Genomic DNA, 21258 nt, shown 5'->3' with positions numbered 1-21258 from the left:
GTCCCATAAGTCTCCGGCTTTTGCATAAACATTATATTATATATAATGTAAACAATGTATTATAATGTAAACATTATATTATATATTATATATAAACATTATATTATATATAATGTAAACATTATATTATATATTATATATAATGTAAACATATTATAATGTTAACATAAACTGTGGTCTTTTTCACCAATGGGTTTGAAGGATGGTGGCAAGTGTTGACTTGTTAAACTATGCCTTTAAAACTGAAAACTACTTACCTACAGTAGCTCTATTCAAATACACTATCGAAAACATAATCTACTCCCCTCTGTCAATCATCGTGTTTCTCAGTGTGGATTTGTAAACACACTTGTTAAACAATACTTAAAATAGTACGCGTTTTCAATGCGCTGTTCATATTGTAAAATGCGTTTATACCAATGTGACTCTACAGCAGTTGCACAGCCGCACTTTTATATAATTCAGGTCAAAGCCAGATAAACAGTGGAGGATAAACATCGCATGAAGGCGGGGCAATTGTTGCGCAATCATTTCAGGTCAAATTTACAGGTGCGTTTTATTCATGCCACACAGGTAGAGAATTGAGAGTGAAACCTGGCCCACTGGCATCGTGAATCATGGATCATGAGTCACCCGGACTTGTTGTGTTTGATTATGGTTGCTATACAAGCCATCAAATCTACACCACGAAGAGAGTTGATGAACAAGTAGGAGAGTGTGTAACTGGATTACATTCATGTGCACAGGCGTTTCAGATGTGAATATGAAATAAGGTCGACTCAAACGCCACTCTTTAGGATTTGGCACACTCAATAACATTTTAATTGATAAATTAAGATCAACAAACCATAATCAAATGGGTCATGCATCGATGTACCAATTGTGGTTACGGACTGCTTAAGAAGAAAATGATGAATGCAGATTCGAAGCGAGTTTAAACATGAATCTACACCATTTAAATATATTTTAAACAACCCGTTGCAAACATGACAGTAATTTGAAATGTAGCACTGTACATCAGAACAATTTGAAAAACGTTAGAGATTTTAAACTGTCCAAAAAGAAAGGAGGAAAATAAATGTATTTTTACATAATACAGGTTTTTTGGGTAAGATCGCGTAAATATAAAAAAAATGTCGGTAAACCCACCACCACCCGACACAGCCAATTAGTAAGGTTTGTCACTTAAACAGAACATGCCAATTCGTTACTAGTACAGCACACCGGTTGTGTGTTAGAGAGCAAAGCCACAACATTAACAATCTGAGTACGACGTTTCGCCAGTAATTACAACCAGCATCATCAGGAGGCAGCCAGATTTGTGGATTTTAAAATGTAGATTAATTTCAATCTAAATTTAAAAACATATAGAGAAACTGGAACATTATTAATACAGAATTTGGTGGGACATATGTTGAAAAGAGACTGACTCCAGCTTAGCTTGCAAGAACTAAGAGACACTGTGTGGCCATGTGGCCTTAATGAGAGAGACTGACTCCAGCTTAGCTTGCAAGCACTAAGAGACACAGTGTGGCCATGTGGCCTTAATGAGAGGGACTCACTCCAGCTTAGCTTGCAAGAACTAAGAGACACTGTGGCCACGTGGCCTTAATGAGAGAGACTGACTCCAGCTTGGCTTGCAAGAACTAAGAGACAGTGTGGCCATGTGGCCTTAATGAGAGAGACTGACTCCAGCTTAGCTTGCAAGAACTAAGAGACACAGTGTGGCCATGTGGCCTTAATGAGACTCACTCCAGCTTAGCTTGCAAGAACTAAGAGACACAGTGTGGCCATGTGGCCTTAATGAGAGAGACTGACTCCAGCTTAGCTTGCAAGAACTAAGAGACACAGTGTGGCCATGTGGCCTTAATGAGAGAGACCGGCAGAACAAAGTTGACGTTGGAATGAAGACAAATGGATGAGGAAGGACACGGACTGCGTTTCACGCATCGCAGAGTGCGTCTCGAAACCTTACCACGCCTACATATATTAACGGACATCGATTGCAGTGGTCCCATTAGATTTACAATTAGTCTGAATCTTTAGTACAAATTTAATGCCTAGGAATATAAAACATGTTGTAAGAGAATACAGGTCGCTTAAACAAATTCAAATATTGCTTACTACAACCAAAGCTCTTTGAAGAGTCGTAATTTAAAATCAAATGGCAGAGCAAAAGATTTTCATTAATTTCACTGCTTCCATTATAACATTAACGAACCTGTGGTGGGCCCATTGCTTGCATATTAAACACTCAACACGAGTCATTGTTATTGACTTCTTGCCGTTTCAGTGGCACATATCGCACAATATATACACAATTTTGCCATCTTCTTTGGTTATTTCGGTAAAGTCACGTAGAATAAGATAAAATAATAAATTGATAAAATAAAATAATAATATTCTCACGACGTTTCCGCCACAACACAAGTGGCCTTCATCAGACAGTCTCGTCCCCTTCACCTGATGAAGGCCGCTTGTGTTGTGGCCGAAAACGTCGTGAGAATATTATTGTGTTATTTTATTTTATCAATTTATTATTTTATTCTCATTCTACGTGACTTTACCGAAAGAACCAAAGAAGATGAATCCTTGCAGTCACGAAAGCTTTAAATCGAAATTTTGCCATCGTCTGTTTTGCAAAATATCGTCGCCAGAACATTTATCTTAAGTGCATTATTCCTGACCAAATGTTAACGATTAACAAAAGCGCAATAATTAAGGTTGCGCATAAAAACCTCACACGAGGCGAAAAATCCCTCAAGGGCCCATAAACTACAATCGCGTTTAAACACATAAACTGTACGTATATATCAATGCACACATTGTGTAGCAGCAGCATGATTATTATTAAACTCACCTTTAATAACGAGGCACATAAACACGAGTAAAAGTGTCAATATTAATGTGCCACTGTACACGACGTGACGTAGCTGAGGCCCCGCCGCCCCCCACGGTGAACGGTGACGCAACGCGTACAGTGCCCGCGTCACGGATTGGCGCCTCGCGTGCACAGAGCGAGGCAGCAGCAGCAGCAGAGCCAGAGGGGGGGCGGCGTTGCCTAGGCGACGTCGGCACCCTCACGATCGACTCCACGGACAAGCTGTGTGTCACGTGGTGACGCCCACACCACCAACACCACCCGCCCCTTACTGGACGTCTGTGAACAAGAGCTTCATAGCGCTTCGGATTTCTCCAGGGTCGATACAGCGTGCGCGGCACCTGTACGCGGCGAGTCCTCGTTTAACGCGGTAGATGCGTTCCTGAAAAGTGTCGCGTTAAGCGGAAACTATTTTCCTCCCGTAAATAATAATAATGTCCACGCACGGTAAGATGGGGGTCCAAATAACTTGAGGGGACGCCGCCGCCGCGTTACCGTCTCATCTCGCTCAACCGCGCAGCTCAAGAAAGTAGTCCGCTCAGAAAGCGCGTTGTGACGGAGAAAACGCGTTGTAGTGAAAACGCGTTATCGTGTGAACACGCGGGACAGACCCAGGTGTTGTGGGTTAACTCCCCGAGATAAACTTTCTTCCAAATTTGCGTTTCATACGCCCGGCGCTCCGCCAATAATTGTTGTGAGCGTCGCTCCTCTGCCCTCTGTTGTTCATGGAGGGAGACTGCACCCCAGTGCCCAGTATCATCCTCCGCGAGCCTCTTCAAAATGCTGATCTTGACACCGCTGGAAGCAGTCATCGGCCTTGACCTCACCTCACAACAGTGCAATTTTAACAGCTCAACATCAAAACACAATGATGGGTCGCTTGCACCAATCGCACAACACCACAGCATTGACTCTCAGCTGTTACATTTTGATTTAAAGCTTTAGTGACTGCAGAGATTCATATTCTTGGTTCTTTCAAATTTTCTTGTGGTTTTCACACCTGATGATGATTGCTTGTGTTGCAATCAAAAGGTCGCGAGAATTTTATTGTTTTATATTTGTATTATTTTATTGTTTCCCTTCGACGTGACTTTCCCGAAAGAACCAAGAATATGAATCCTAGCTGTTTCTTGTGTAGAGGGGGTCACGTGTGTCACCATAATTGCCCTTATCCTACAACTCGTGCTGCGTAATATTTTCCTTTCCATATTACCTGTGACACACATAATGAGGACAACCGGTAAGTCAAATGAAACCAGAGGTGGGAAACCTGTTCTTTATAATATTTTTAATAAGCAATTTTAACACGACTTTTAGAAACACCGATGCAGCTATACACGTGCCACATTGTCCAGAAATTCAGTTGATACTAATAGGGTTTATTTGCCAGTATTGTACATTATTTAAATTACATTTGTTTGGGCGGCAGGGTGGTGCAGTGGTCACGCCCGTGCATGACATCTTCTGAAGGACTGCCTGGCTTCGCTTTCCTCATTCTGGTCCCTTTCTCTGCATGGGTTTACTCCCATGGCAAAACAACAACATACAATGTAACTGGTACTAGCCAAACATTCAAATTACTCCTGCGAAAAGTTGGCAGGCCCCTCCTGAACAAGAGTCTTGAGACTCAGTGAGATTGCTTGTGTGGCGATCGAAACATCGTGATCCATTATTATTTTTTCTACTTACGTGACTTTACCGAAAGAAGCAAAGAGTAAGGATTCCTGCAGTCACGACAGCTTCAAATCAAGATTAATGAGTGTTTACATGTGGGAGGAAATCGGAGCACCTGGAGAAATCCAATCAAATGCTCTATCACAAATCTACAGATGGAACAGGCAGAGTCCACATTATTCGACACCGCCTTCTCTACCTCCTTGACGACCAAGGGGTGGGAGTTGTCGCAACATTTTTGTAATCCACCAACCCTCACCTCCACGTAGTCGTGGATTACAGGCATACATAGCCACCACAACCATCCGGCTAAAGTAGCTGTAATGCACATCTAAAATTCTACAAAAGTTGACGGGGCAAATGTCGTAGGTCAATTGGTTTGATTTCTATGCGCATTAACCAGTCTCTAACGTATGCACATTTAGATTCGCATTCGGCCGCCAATGGAACAGGTGGAGTCCAAAAGCTAAGTGGATGTACTGATTGTATCTTCATTGCGGGACTCATCCAGCAGTGGATTGACATGGGTTTCAGGTATCCACGTGGAGACGGGCAATAAACACTGGGGCCACCTGGCGGTAAATGTTTGCCGGTGCACATTGGGACCGGCTTACACGTCACTAGCCCCAGGCAGCCCCCAGCCACTGGCGTGCAACACAGCGAAGGGAATCTCCCACCAATGAGAACCACGCACAACCCAGGGTGCAGTCCTATAACTTGGACTCGCAAACACAACAAAACTCATAGCCGCCAACCCACACGGTTTACCCGTATTCTGTTGGGGGAAAGTGAGTTGTCAGGTCCATACGGCAGACGGCCGTTTCAATACGGGCAACATTTTGTTAAGTTTATTTGTGTGTTTCTCCCTTGTCATGGGACTTATAAGGGGCACGGGGTGACCAACAAGGTCTGAATTATTCTGTAATAAGGTAGGCACTGATGAGGGGTTGACAGCGATGCAAACCCCACACAATACAAAACGCCAAACGGCCAGTAACAATAAAAAATAATAATACATAACTGTCCAATGAGTAATTAGATAATTAAGATCAAAGAAACGCGTTCCTTAAATTGATCAAGTTTATTGTTGCAAGAGTTTGGGAAAACAGGAAGACCGGGTGTGGATTCCAGAGTGGAGCAGTGCAAACTGATAAATCTGAAAAGAAGAGTGAGGTGACCTGCATGGTGGTGAGCGGGTGGGTGAGTAAATGGGTGAGTGTTTGAGTAAACGAGTGGAGGAGTGTGTGATAGGGTGATTGAGTCAGTGACCGGATGAGTGGGTGACTGGATGCGTGGGTGACTGAATGCGTGGGTGATTAGATGAGTGGGTGATTGAGTGGGTGACTAAATGAGTGGGTGACTAGATGAGTGGGTGAGTGGGTTATAGGGTGATTGCGTGGATGACTGGATGAGTGGGTGACTGGATGCGTGGCTGATTTGATGAGTGGGTGATAGGGTGATTGAGTGGGTGACTGAATGAGTGGGTGACTGGATGAGTGGGTGACTGAATGAGTGGGTGACTGGATGAGTGGTTAACTGGATGAGTGGGTGATAGGGTGATTGAATTAGTGACGAGATAAGTGTGTGATAGGGTGATTGAGTTAGTGACTGGATGAGTTAGTGACTGGATGAATGTGTGATAGGGTGATTGGGTTAGTGACTGGATGAGTGGGTGACCGAGTTGTTTAGTTGAGTGCGTTGTTGTGAACTGCAGTGAGGCGCGGTGGTTGAACGCGGAGTGGATGAGACGAAGCGGTCAAAGTGTCTGGTAGACCGAGTCCCTTAACGTGGGTGGAGGGGGGAATCAACGAGGGGAAGTTCACTGCAACATTCACCACGGTGGTGCTAGTAGTCGCAGCGAAAAAAAGTGATACAGGGCTGACTGAATGAAGGTTGAGGCCAGGATGCAAGGTGGTGTAGAGGAGGCGAAGAGGAGGGTAGAGGAGGTGAGGTGGTGAGGAGGCGTAGAGGAGGGTGCCCCGCTCTTGGCGTTGATCTTGGTGAACACGTGTCCGCGCCCCGTCTCGTAGCTCTGCCCGGTGCTGATGCAGCCTCCACCGGCCGCAGCGCCCAGCGGCCTCGCCGAGTCCGTGCACAGCTCCGCTCTGAGCAAGCTCTCCATTGCACGCTGTCTGCTCGCAGCGACAAACACAACGTTAAACTTCCCCACCCCCCCCGTCCCGTGTGGCCTCTAACACAGGGGTCCTCAACCCCCGGGTTGCAAGAGCACTTGCTTCAAGTACATTAAAACCCACTTTTTGGTGTAGATATGTAGATGACACTTTGGTTGTCTGGCGACATGGGAAGGATACACTTAATGAATGAATGTCTAAATCATCTCAATTCACAAAAACCGGCCATCCAGTTCACCATGGAAATGGAGGTGAATAACACACTCCCTTTCCTGGATATTTTGCTCGGACGAGGCCTAAATGGTAAAGTAACACACACAGCATTTACCGAAAGGGAACACATACTGATGCCTATCTGAATGCAGATTGGCATCATCACCCCGAACAGAAATCCTTTCTCAACAAGATGCTCATACATCTGGCTAAAACAGTGTCAGATGGTCAAAGTCTGAGGAGAGAGATTAAACATGTCAAAGAAACGCTACGATTGAATGTCTACAATAATGCTCAAATTAACAGAGCAGTGAATGCTAAACCAAGATCAAACAGTAATACTGCTGAATCAGGTTATTAAATAATTAAAATACCATATATCGTGGGAGTAACTGACAAATTAGCTAGTAGTCGCAGCTAAAAAAAAGTGATACATTAATGACAGGGCTGAATGAATGAAGGTTGAGGCAAGAATGCAGGGTGGTGTAGAGGAGGCGAAGAGGAGGGTAGAGGAGGTGAGGTGGTGAGGTGTTGAGGTGGCGTGGTGATGAGGTGAGGTGGCGTGGTGAGGAGGTGAGGTGGCGTGAGGAGGTGAGGTGGCGTGGTGAGGAGGTGAGGTGGCGTGGTGAGGTGGCGTAGTGAGGAGGCGTAGAGGAGGCGAGGAGAAGGGTAGAGGAGGTGAGGTGGTGAGGAGGCGTAGAGGAGGCGTAGAGGAGGGTGCCCCGCTCTTGGCGTTGATCTTGGTGAGCACGTGTCCGCGCCCCGTCTCGTAGCTCTGCCCGGTGCTGATGCAGCCTCCACTGGCCGAAGCGCCCAGCGTCCTCGCCGAGTCCGTGCCCAGCTCCGCTCTGAGCAAGCTCTCCATTGCGCGCTATCTGCTCTCAGCAACAGACACAACGATAAACTCCCCCCCCCCCCCCCCCCCCGGTCCCGTGTGGCCTCTAAATACTTATTTCCTTGGGAGAGGTGATTTATCGGACGAGGCCTAAATGGTAAAATAACACACACAGCGTTTACCAAAAGGGAACGCATACTGATGCCTATCTGAATGCAGCTTCGCATCATCACCCCGTACAGAAAACCTCTCTCATCAAGATGCTCATACATCTGGCTAAAACAGTGTCAGATGGTGAATGTCTGGGGAGAGAGATTGAACATGTCAAAGAAACGCTACGATTGAATGTCTACAATAATGCTCAAATATCGATTTAAAGCTTTCGTGACTGCAATGATTCATCTTCTTTGGTTCTTTCGGTAAAGTCACGTAGAATGAGAATAAAATAATAAATTGATATTTTATCAAATAATAAATTGATATTTTATCAATTTATTATTTTATTCTCATTCTACGTGACTTTACCGAAAGAACCAAAGAAAATGCTCAAATAATTAACAGCAATGAATGCTAAACCAAGATCGAACAGCAATACTGCTGAATCAGGTTATTAAACAATTAAAATACCATATATCGTGGGAGTAATTGAGAAATTAGCTCGAGTTTTGGAAAAGCAAAAATCTAAACATCTAAGTAAGATTTGGCACGGTACACAAAATTCAAAAAATAGTATCTTGTACTTAAGATGAATTGCCTAAGTTGTCAACGGATGGTGTGTATCGGATTAATGGCTTATGGCTTATGTGGCAGATGTTACATTGGACAGATGGGACGTAACATTAGCGTAAGACTAAAGGAACACCAAATAAATATTAAACACTCTCAAACATAACTGTCGGAAGTTGCAGTACATGCTTGCCAACAAGAACACTTAATGTATTTTGATAACGATGAAGTGTTGTGTAAAACTCATTATTACTGGTCAAGACTAATTCGAGAATCCATTGAAACTGAGAAAATTTGTATTATTTTAACCTCTCTGACAGCTACAGGCTTAGTGCGGCCTGGAAGCGTATTATTAAGTAATTGTAATTGTAAGATGAGGAGATGAAGGCAGAAGAAGAAGACGTGGGGCGATGTGGTGATGCGGTCGAACGTGGTGGCCCGAGGAGCGGAGGGAGAGATGGCGCGGGACGGGGCGGTGTGGAGAAGGTGGCAAGGACGGCGGACCCCACGTGAGTGGAACAAACGCGTGGAAGAAGAAGACATCTCACATTTATCATTACTTATAGAGGAAACATACTAATTAAATGATTACTAATCAATTATATAATTTCAATAATCCCCCTCCCCGCCTCTGATTTCTGCACCTGATGGGTTATGAAATTAGGACAATTTATTAAATATATTGTATACCATAAAATACAGCAATTGACTAAAAATATACGGCAATAGATGTAACCTCGCAGCAGTGAACGTGACGAAATTTCATCATGGAAATGTCCGCTGCACAAAACCTTGAGTTCATCGCCCCACACGTGGTACCTCAGCCTCAGGATGAAATAAATCATCAGGGAGTTCTCCGTGAGCATCGTGCGCGCTCCAAATCCAGAGTTGAGCCGTGGTCTCGGCACCCAGCCAGACGCCTTCTCTTCTTGGGGCAGTCGGAGTCCAGCGCGCTATCGAAGGGCACGTGGTGAACGCTCAGGACGTGTCTCTTGAGCTTCGACTTCTGCATCGCTCCGTACGAGCAGTCACTGCACGGGAAGGGCTTTTCCTCTGGAACACAAGACATCCACCGTTGAGCACACGCACGCGCTAATACATAATTTATTTATCACCATGCAGTGGATGCCATAGCATTACTATGTATATGGGACGTTTTATCAATCACGGTTGCTGAGCACAGGCCCAAAGGCCCAAAATGCCAAATGGCCAGCAACAAATACCTCCGATTAGCACGGTTGGCTACGTATGGTACGAAAGAAGTTCAACATACGTACAAATAGTAGAAAAGCAAGATACTGATTTCCTGAAAAATATCATAATACATTTTTGGGGCTTATTTTGAAGCCCCAACATTTTGCACTTCTTCGTGTGGTTGATGTTGATGCAGAGCAACAACTATAATTAACATTGAGGTGGTTGAGCCAGATTATTCTATTACAGCTCATTAATTACACAATAATTACCTGCAATAGAACGAGTAAATACACATGGAAGTTAGGTGTGAGTACAATGAAGAGGAAATTCCCATCGTGGAAATGACTCGGTCTATACATTCAAAAATGTTCCCTAAATTTACCCACTTGTTTAAGTAAAATTTACCCCGGTTAAGAAATAGATAATTTTTGGAATTTGTCAAGCAATGTATTTTTCTCAGTTTCCTTCCAATGGTGCTATTGGCTCCATGTCATGAGATGAAGTATCCCTGTGCAACTCTCACACAGCAGTGAACCACCTCATGTAAGGGAACAGCTCGTGGAAGAAGATATCATTGCACTGCTCATGACATCCCTTCGTGACCGTTTTTTATCCACTAGGAGGTTATTGCAATTTTCTACACATCACGCGACATCAGAAGTGTTTGCTGGAAGAAGTGTTTGGTAACTGGATAAGACCATCAATGAGAAGCCAGTTTAATCATGGCTCGGTGACTGAAACCCAGAGTTTCATGGTTTAACCCAACATCCGAGCAGCACCACATCAGATCTCTAGACTCCTCAGCGCAGGCATACAGATATGGTCAACATATGCGTACATTAACTAATTTGTGAAATTATGAATTACATCCAAATGAAATGTAGTGTGTGCATTACTCGGACGTACCGAAAGGTGCCAGGTTGGGTTCATCCACCTTGGGGATGTTCCGCTCCACGCAGCCTCCTGCTTCCGTGCAGTCCATCCTCTTGATGTCCGAATTCTGGCTGTTGCTACTGCTGCAATTGGTGACGCTGGTGGTGGTCTTCTTTCTTTTAATGGACTTAGGTCTACGTCGCTTTTCCTTCTTCTTCTGCTGCAAGGCCATCAACACTTTCATGCTCGTAATAGGATCGAGAGCAGCGTATGGTTTATTCTCCCTGACTGGTGAAGCAGTTTGTTGATGTGGAACTAGGCCAAAGCATTCAGGAAAATTGGATTTCATGTCATTTATCTTAACGCCGCTATCTTTTGTCGAAGCGTAATCATGTTCAGGCTTCGGTCTGTACAAGAACTGTGCGTGAAGACTTTCATGAGTTTTCAGGATTTCAATAGGACTTAAAAATCCGCAGACTGAGCACATCTCATAGGGCGACGGTGGATTCAACACCGCATTGGCAAAACTGCCGTTATTCACCAAGCCTGGTGCACCCTTTATCACGTAATCCTTCTCGTGGGTCTTCACATGCCTTTTAAATTTTCCTAGCTGTTCAAACCTTTGTCCACATATGCGGCACCATTGGTCATGGGTCTCTTTGTGCGTTGTTACGTGGGCTTCTAGGCACCATGCCAGTTGGAATTTTTTCCCACAGACGTCACAAGAGATAAGTTTTTTCGGTCTTGTAACTCTACCGGATTGAGGTGGGGTTGAGACGGGTGCTGATGAAGTGCCATCGATGGTAAAGGCAATTCTCCCAGCACCACCATGACTCACAGCGGAGTTGCTCTCGCACATCTGAAACAAAGACAAAGGTCACGCGCATGACACCCGTGTCACGAGTGTACTCACAAAGGCATACTTAAGGTGACATAAGATTCATATATACTACAACTCATTATACCAGAACTCCACAATATTGCAGTTCCTATCATGTACGATTTTACTCCTCTTATCCACCCAAATAATATTTTGTTTCTAAACAACAATGACCAACTACCTCCATTTTCCTAATGTTACCCACCAAATAGGCCTTTCTGTATATACACACCAACAATATAATGATTGCACCACACGTTCACTCCACTATTCACAACACTCTGACTTGCAATCTCCATAAAGATTGTAATATCATTTATGTACGAGGGCCAGTTAAAAAGTTTTGAGAATGGACACTTTTTTTACAAACAACTACGTAAAATAGTCTTCAATAAAAGTACAGTATAGTACTATTAATGGCACTTATACGTGAACGTCATTATCTCTCATGCTAATTATTACAATGTTAAATAGTTACCCAGGAAAGCTTCATTGAGTCTAAGTACTGCATTTTCAGAAAGGTCCCATTGCATTGAGATGTTTGTGTGAGTGGAACCCAGAGAGACCCCACCTTGCAAATGGGGAAATAACACAACTCCGCACTAATGGATTCAACCCACAAACTCAAAGCATTCCCTGTTCAACAAAGTATTCAAATCAAGTTATTTTCTTTTTACCACAGTACTTTATGGAATCCTCAATAATTAATGCATTTTAGAAGTATTAAACTATACTTGAAGATGTGTGAGAATGTAATTCTGCAGATGCAAGCACAGGCAAACTCGTATCTGCATATACAAGTTTCTGGGCCTCCTCACTTCACCAAACCCGCATTGACCGGCATGGTGAAGTATGGTTAAACAACTCCCACGAACGACATGGTGTGGGGGAGGCCTCTATCAAAACGCTGGATCGACAAAGGGCTGATACATGTCACGACATTGTACATTAAGACCGTTCTCTCGTCAGCACAAGCCGTCTATGTGGACAATAGAGGGCACGACACACGTGTACACGATGTTTGTGTGCGTATATTCAGCGTGTGCATCACGTCATAATTATATAAGGTCGCGATTATGCTCAAAACGAACCAAATGTATAACATCACGAATAACTTTGGAGGTCTCCAGAGCCTGAACAATATTTGAAGTAGACACTGACCCTTGTCACGAGTTCTTATGAACTATAAACTAAACTATAAACTATTTTTATTTAACCAGGTAAGGCCCACTGAGCTATATAACTCTTATCAGAAGCGACCTGGACACAAATGATAGCTCAACGAAAGTGGCTTATCATGTGGACATTTATAGCAGTCAAGTACTCTAAACTCACGTTTCTAAATGTGGAGGGGAAAACCGAAGGACCAGGAGAAGAATCTACGCGACCACAGGGGAAAAAAATAAACAAATACAGAGCAGGCGTCAGGGTCTCGATGGAACCTCCACGCTGCTGTAGGCCTAGCGAGGTAGTTAACATCTCGACACCGCGGCGCCCCTTATTAAAAGATTAACCATGTCTAGCAAGGTTATTGACTGATTTCACTCGACTCACGGCACCACAAGTAATGTATTAAACAAATAAAACAATAATAAAGTAGAGAGGCGCTACTTACATTTAACAATGTTGTTGTTAACTTTAAAAGGAGCGCGCTTCTGTCTGGCTTGCAGTCCGGCGATCGCGGTCTCCACTTCCTGGATAAGCCACGCCCGTCGCGGCTATGCCCCGCCCACTGTCGTGCAAGCCACGCCCCTGCGGATCGGGCCAAGCTCATCCCACGGTGAAAGCCCCACAATCGGAATCTTTATTTACAGACAGTCCTCGACTTACGAACGCCCAAATTACAAACAGCCGCCCTTCAGAACCAACTGGCATGAAATATAAATTATTTTATATCGCCTGAAAACGCGAACTCGCGCTTGTGAGTGAGTGCGCGTGCGTGAGTGTGAGCAGGGGGCACAGGTGGTGCATCAGCCAGTCATCTCAGTCATCTCAGTCAGTCGACCCGTGGCACCACCTGGATCTGCCCCGTGACCTCCTGCCAGCGGGCGTTCGACACTTCACGTGGCCTCAAGGTGCACATGGCCTGGCACAAGCGTCGTGGTGATGTCACCGCCACTTAGTGGCGAATGGCGGTTGTTGTTGTTGTTGTGAGACAGTGAGAGAGTGTGAGGTCGACTCAGCCTCAGATGAGTTCCTGGTGAGGAGTGGAGTGAACACCGCTACTGGGGGAGACAAAGGCGACCGTGGAGGAGAATCCTCCAGGTGCTCACTGATACACTCACCAACTTTACCTCACCAATTACACCTCACCCACCTCACCACCCCAATTACACCTCACAAACCTAACCTCACCAACTACACCTCACCAATCACACCACACTCACCTCACTCACCAAACACCAACTCCACTAACCGCACAAATGGCACTCATCACACCTACTACACTCATCTCACCCACTACATTCACCACACCACCCACTACATTCACCAAACCAACCACTACATTCACCACACCAACCACTACATTCACCACACCACCCACTACATTCACCACAACAACCACACAGTCACCACACCACCCACTACATTCACCACACCAACCACTACATTCACCACACCAACCACTACATTCACCACACCAACCACTACATTCACCACACCAACCACTACATTCACCACACCAACCACTACATTCACCACATCAACCACTACATTCACCACACCAACCACCACATTCACCACACCAACCACTACATTCACCACACCAACCACTACATTCACCACACCAACCACTACATTCACCACACCAACCACACAGTCACCACACCAACCACACAGTCACCACACCAACCACTACATTCACCACACCACCCACTACATTCACCACACCAACCACACAGTCACCAGACTGACTGCACCCATCTCATCCACTGCACCAACCTCACTCATCTCACCAATCAAAACTCATCTCAACGACCGCAATTCACCACCTTCCATGCTGCCATCTACATTATTGGCCAGCAGATGGCAGCATCTACAGGCCACATTCTTGGCCAGTCGATGGCAGCATGGAACGGAGGTTACCGAGCAATCTATAAACGTACGATATTTATTTTGGCTCTCTACGAGGCGTGGTATCTCAGGTAGGTCTGGTTACTCACACGTACATATTATTTGGTGAAGAATTGGCAAGACATCTCAAGCAGAATCCTAAAAATTAGAGACTCAACAAGGCATCTGTGGATGAAGTCAGGCCCGTGTCTGTCTGCTCGATTATTTCATATCTGTCAACCCCTTATCAGGGCCGAGCTTATTACAGACCAATTCAGACTTTATTGGTCACCCCGTGCCCTTATAAATCTCAACGTAGTGAAAACGCGTTATCGTGTGAACACGCATGACAGACCCAGGTGTTGTGGGTTAACTCCCCGAGATAAACTTTCTTGCATCTTTGTGTTTTATACGCCCAGTGCTCCGCCAATAATTGTTGTGACCGTCGCTCCTCTGCCCTCTGTTGTTCATGGAGGGAGACTGCACCCTAGTGCCCAGTATCATCCTCCGCGAGCCTCTTCAAAATGCTGATCTTGACACCGCTGGAAGAAGTCATCGGCCTTGACCTCACCCCACAACAGTGCAATTTTAACAGCTCAACATCAAAACACAATGATGGGTCGCTTGCACCAATCGCACAACACCACAGCATTGACTCTCAGCTGTTTCTTGTGTAGAGGGGGTCACGTGTGTCACCATAATTGCCCTAATCCTACAACTCGTGCTGCGTAATATGTTCCTTGCCATATTACCTGTGACACACATAATGAGGACAACCAGTAAGTAAAACGAAACCAGAGGTGGGAAACCTGTACTTTATAATATTATTAATTTCAGGCAATGTGAACACGACTTTTAGAAACACCGATGCAGCTATACACGTGCCACATTGTCCAGAAATTCAGTTGATACTAATAGGGTTTATTTGCCAGTATTGTACATTATTTAAATTACATTTGTTTGGGCGGCAAGGTGGTGCAGTGGTCACGCCCGTGCATGACATCTTCTGAAGGACTGCCTGGCTTCGCTTTCCTCATTCTGGTCCCTTTCTCTGTATGGGTTTACTCCCATGGGAAAACAACAACATACAATGTAACTGGTACTAGCCAAACATCCAAATGTTCAGGCCCTCCTGAACAAGAGTCTTGAGACTCAGTGAGATTGCTTGTGTGGCGATCGAAACGTCGTGATCCATTATTATTTTTTCTACCTACGTGACTTTACCGAAAGAACCAAAGAGTAAGGATTCCTGCAGTCACGAAAGCTTCAAATCAAGATTAATGAGTGTTTACATGTGGGAGGAAATCGGAGCACCTGGAGAAATCCAAGCAAATGCTCTATCACAAATCTACAGATGGAACAGGCGGAGTCCACATTAATCCACACCGCCTTCTCTACCTCCTTGACGACCAAGGGGTGGGAGTTGTCGCAACATTTTTGTGATCCACCAACCCTCACCTCCACGTAGTCGTGGATTACAGGCATACATAGCCACCACAACCATCCGGCTAAAGTAGCTGTAATGCACATCTAAAATTCTACAAAAGTTGATGGGGCAAATGTCGTAGGTCAATTGGTTTGATTTCTATGCGCATTAACCAGTCTCTAACGTATGCACATTTAGATTCGCATTCGGCCGCCAATGGAACAGGTGGAGTCCAAAAGCAAAGTGGATGTACTGATTGTATCTTCATTGCGGGACTCATCCAGCAGTGGATTGACATGGGTTTCAGGTATCCACGTGGAGACGGGCAATAAACACTGGGGCCACCTGGCGGTAAATGTTTGCCGGTGCACATTGGGACCGGCTCACACGTCACTGGCCCCAGGCAGCCCCCAGCCACTGGCGTGCAACACAGTGAAGGGAATCTCCCACCAATGAGCACCACGCACAACCCAGGGTGCAGTCCTATAACTTGGACTCGCAAACACAACAAAACCCATAGCCGCCAACCCACACGTATTACCCGTATTCTGTTGGGGGAAAGTGAGTTGTCAGGTCCATACGGCAGCCGGCCGTTTCAATACGGGCAACATTTTTGTTAAGTTTATTTGCGTGTTTCTCCCTTGTCATGGGACTTATAAGGGGCACGGGGTGACCAACAAGGTCTGAATTGTTCTGTAATAAGGTAGGCACTGATGAGGGGTTGACAGCGATGCAAACCCCACACAATACAAAACGCCAAACGGCCAGTAACAATAAAAAATAATAATACATAACTGTCCAATGAGTAATTAGATAATAAAGATCAAAGAAACGCGTTCCTTAAATTGATCAAGTTTATTGTTGCAAGAGTTTGGGAAAACAGGAAGACCGGGTGTGGATTCCTGAGTGGAGCAGTGCAAACTGATAAATCTGAAAATAAGAGTGAGGTGACCTGCATGGTGGTGAGCGGGTGGGTGAGTAAATGGGTGAGTGTTTGAGTAAACGAGTGGAGGAGTGTGTGATAGGGTGATTGAGTCAGTGACCGGATGAGTGGGTGACTGGATGCGTGGGTGACTGAATGTGTGGGTGATTAGATGAGTGGGTGATTGAGTGGGTGACTAAATGAGTGGGTGACTAGATGAGTGGGTGACTGGATGAGTGGGTGATAGGGTGATTTAATTAGTGACTAGATGAGTATGTGATAGGGTGATTGAGTGGGTGACTGGATGAGTGGGTTATAGGGTGATTGCGTGGATGACTGGATGAGTGGGTGACTGGATGCGTGGCTGATTTGATGAGTGGGTGATAGGGGGATTGAGTGGGTGACTGAATGAGTGGGTGACTGGATGAGTGGGTGATAGGGTGATTGAATTAGTGACGAGATAAGTGTGTGATAGGGTGATTGAGTTAGTGACTGGATGAGTTAGTGACTGGATGAATGTGTGATAGGGTGATTGAGTTAGTGACTGGATGAGTGGGTGACCGAGTTGTTTAGTTGAGTGCGTTGTTGTGAACTGCAGTGAGGCGCGGTGGTTGAACGCGGAGTGGATGAGACGAAGCGGTCAAAGTGTCTGGTAGACCGAGTCCCTTAACGTGGGTGGAGGGGGGAATCAACGAGGGGAAGTTCACTGCAACATTCACCACGGTGGTGCTTGTAGTCGCAGCGAAAAAAGAGTGATACAGGGCTGACTGAATGAAGGTTGAGGCGAGGATGCAAGGTGGTGTAGAGGAGGCGAAGAGGAGGGTAGAGGAGGTGAGGTGGTGAGGAGGCGTAGAGGAGGGTGCCCCGCTCTTGGCGTTGATCTTGGTGAACACATGTCCGCGCCCCGTCTCGTAGCTCTGCCCGGTGCTGATGCAGCCTCCACGGGCCGCAGCGCCCAGCGGCCTCGCCGAGTCCGTGCCCAGCTCCGCTCTGAGCAAGCTCTCCATTGCACGCTGTCTGCTCGCAGCGACAAACACAACGTTAAACTCCCCCCCCCCCCCCCCCGTCCCGTGTGGCCTCTAACACAGGGGTCCTCAACCCCCGGGATGCAAGAGCACTTGCTTCAAGTACATTAAAACCCACTTTTTGGTGTAGATATGTAGATGACACTTTGGTTGTCTGGCGACATGGGTAGGATACACTTAATGAATGAATGTCTAAATCATCTCAATTCACAAAAACCGGCCATCCAGTTCACCATGGAAATGGAGGTGAATAACACACTCCCTTTCCTGGATATTTTGCTCGGACGAGGCCTAAATGGTAAAGTAACACACACAGCGTTTACCGAAAGGGAACACATACTGATGCCTATCTGAATGCAGATTGGCATCATCACCCCGCACAGAAATCCTTTCTCAACAAGATGCTCATACATCTGGCTAAAACAGTGTCAGATGGTCAAAGTCTGAGGAGAGAGATTAAACATGTCAAAGAAACGCTACGATTGAATGTCTACAATAATGCTCAAATTAACAGAGCAGTGAATTCTAAACCAAGATCAAACAGCAATACTGCTGAATCAGGTTATTAAACAATTAAAATACCATATATTGTGGGAGTAACTGACAAATTAGCTAGTAGTCGCAGCTAAAAAAAAAGTGATACATTAATGACAGGGCTGAATAAATGAAGGTTGAGGCAAGGATGCGGGGTGGTGTAGAGGAGGCCAAGAGGAGGGTAGAGGAGGTGAGGTGGTGAGGTGTTGAGGTGGCGTGGTGAGGAGGTGAGGTGGCGTGGTGAGGAGGTGAGGTGGCGTGGTGAGGAGGTGAGGTGGCGTGGTGAGGTGGCGTGGTGAGGAGGCGTAGAGGAGGCGAGGAGAAGGGTAGAGGAGGTGAGGTGGTGAGGAGGCGTAGAGGAGGGTGCCCCGCTCTTGGCGTTGATCTTGGTGAACACGTGTCCGCGCCCCGTCTCGTAGCTCTGCCCGGTGCTGATGCAGCCTCCACCGGCCGAAGCGCCCAGCGTCCTCGCCGAGTCCGTGCCCAGCTCCGCTCTGAGCAAGCTCTCCATTGCGCGCTATCTGCTCTCAGCAACAGACACAACGTTAAACTCCCCCCCCCCCCGGTCCCGTGTGGCCTCTAAATACTTATTTCCTTGGGAGAGGTGATTTATCGGACGAGGCCTAAATGGTAAAATAACACACACAGCGTTTACCAAAAGGGAACGCATACTGATGCCTATCTGAATGCAGCTTCGCATCATCACCCCGTACAGAAAACCTCTCTCATCAAGATGCTCATACATCTGGCTAAAACAGTGTCAGATGGTGAATGTCTGGGGAGAGAGATTGAACATGTCAAAGAAACGCTACGATTGAATGTCTACAATAATGCTCAAATTAACAGCAATGCATGCTAAACCAAGATCGAACAGCAATACTGCTGAATCAGGTTATTAAACAATTAAAATACCATATATCGTGGGAGTAATTGAGAAATGAGCTCGAGTTTTGAAAAAGCTAAACATCTAAGTAAGATTTGGCACGGTACACAAAATTCAAAAAATAGTATCTTGTACTTAAGATGAATTGCCTAAGTTGTCAACGGATGGTGTGTATCGGATGAATGGCTTATGTGGCAGATGTTATATTGGACAGATGGGATGTAACATTAGCGTAAGACTAAAGGAACACCAAATAAATATTAAACACTCTCAAACATAACTGTCGGAAGTTGCAGTACATGCTTGCCAACAACAACACTTAATGTATTTTGATAACGATGAAGTGTTGTGTAAAACTCATTATTACTGGCCAAGACTAATTCGAGAATCCATTGAAACTGAGAAAATTTGTATTATTTTAACCTCTCTGACAGCTACAGGCTTAGTGCGGCCTGGAAGCGTATTATTAAGTAATTGTGATTGTAAGATGAGGAGATGAAGGCAGAAGAAGACGTGGGGCGATTTGGTGATGCGGTCGAACGTGGTGGCCCGAGGAGCGGAGGGAGAGATGGCGCGGGACGGGGCGGTGTGGAGAAGGTGGCAAGGACGGCGGACCCCACGTGAGTGGAACAAACGCGTGGAAGAAGAAGACATCTCACATTTATCATTACTTATAGAGGAAACATACTAATTTAATTATTACTAATCAATTATATAATTTCAATAATCCCCCTCCCCGCCTCTGATTTCTGCACCTGATGGGTTCAGTGATGACATCGCCTTTCTCTATTTAAGACCGGAAGCAGGTGGATGGCTTCACTATTCTGGCAAATCGCCCGATGATGCTGGATGTAATTACCAGTGAAACGTCGTACTCATCTTGTGGATTTACTCTCCAAAACACCGGTGGGCTGAAGTAGTAACTAAGTGGAGTTTTGTTTACGTGACAAATTCCTTACTAATTGGCTGTGTCAGGTGGTGTAGGGTTATTACACATTTATACTTACACGATCTAACCCAAAAACCTTTGTTATGAAATTAGGACAATTTATTAAATATATTGTATACCAGAAAATACAGCAATTGACTAAACATATGCGGCAATAGATGTAACCTCGCAGCAGTGAACGTGACGAAATTTCATCATGGAAATGTCCGCTGCACAAAACCTTGAGTTCATCGCCCTACACGTGGTACCTCAGCCTCAGGATGAAATAAATCATCAGGGAGTTCTACGTGAGCATCGTGCGCGCTCCAAATCCAGAGTTGAGCCGTGGTCTTGGCACCCAGCCAGCCGCCTTCTCTTCTTGGGGCAGTCGGAGTCCAGCGCGCTATCGAAGGACACGTGGTGAACGCTCAGGACGTGTCTCTTGAGCTTCGACTTCTGCGTCGCTCCGTACGAGCAGTCACTGCACGGGAAGGGCTTTTCCTCTGGAACACAAGACATCCACCGTTGAGCACACGCACGCGCTAATACATAATTTATTTATCACCATGCAGTGGATGCCATAGCATTACTATGTATATGGGACGTTTTATCAATCACGGTTGCTGACCACAGGCCCAAAGGCCCAAAGGCCTAAAATGCCAAATGGCCAGCAACAAATACCTCCGATTAGCACGGTTGGCTACGTATGGTACGAAAGAAGTTCAACATGCGTGCAAATAGTAGAAAAGCAAGATACTGATTTCCTGAAAAATATCAGAAGAACACATTTTTGGGGCTTATTTTGAAGCCCCAACATTTTGCACTTCTTCGTGTGGTTGATGTTGATGCAGAGCAACAACTATAATTTAACATTGAGGTGGTTGAGCCAGATTATTCTATTACAGTTCATTAATTACACAATAATTACCTGCAATAGAACGAGTAAATACACATGGAAGTTAGGTGTTAGTACAATGAAGAGGAAATTCCCATTGTGGAAATGACTCGGTCTATACATTCAAAAATGTTCCCTAAATTTACCCACTTGTTTAAGCAAAATTTACCCCGGTTAAGA

The sequence above is a fragment of the Petromyzon marinus genome, chromosome 37, assembly GCF_048934315.1.
Source record: "Petromyzon marinus isolate PM22_M1 ecotype Great Lakes invasive population chromosome 37, UKy_Petmar_22M1.pri1.0, whole genome shotgun sequence".
Classification (NCBI taxonomy): domain Eukaryota; kingdom Metazoa; phylum Chordata; class Hyperoartia; order Petromyzontiformes; family Petromyzontidae; genus Petromyzon; species Petromyzon marinus.
Note: the sequence above shows the minus strand (reverse complement) of the source record.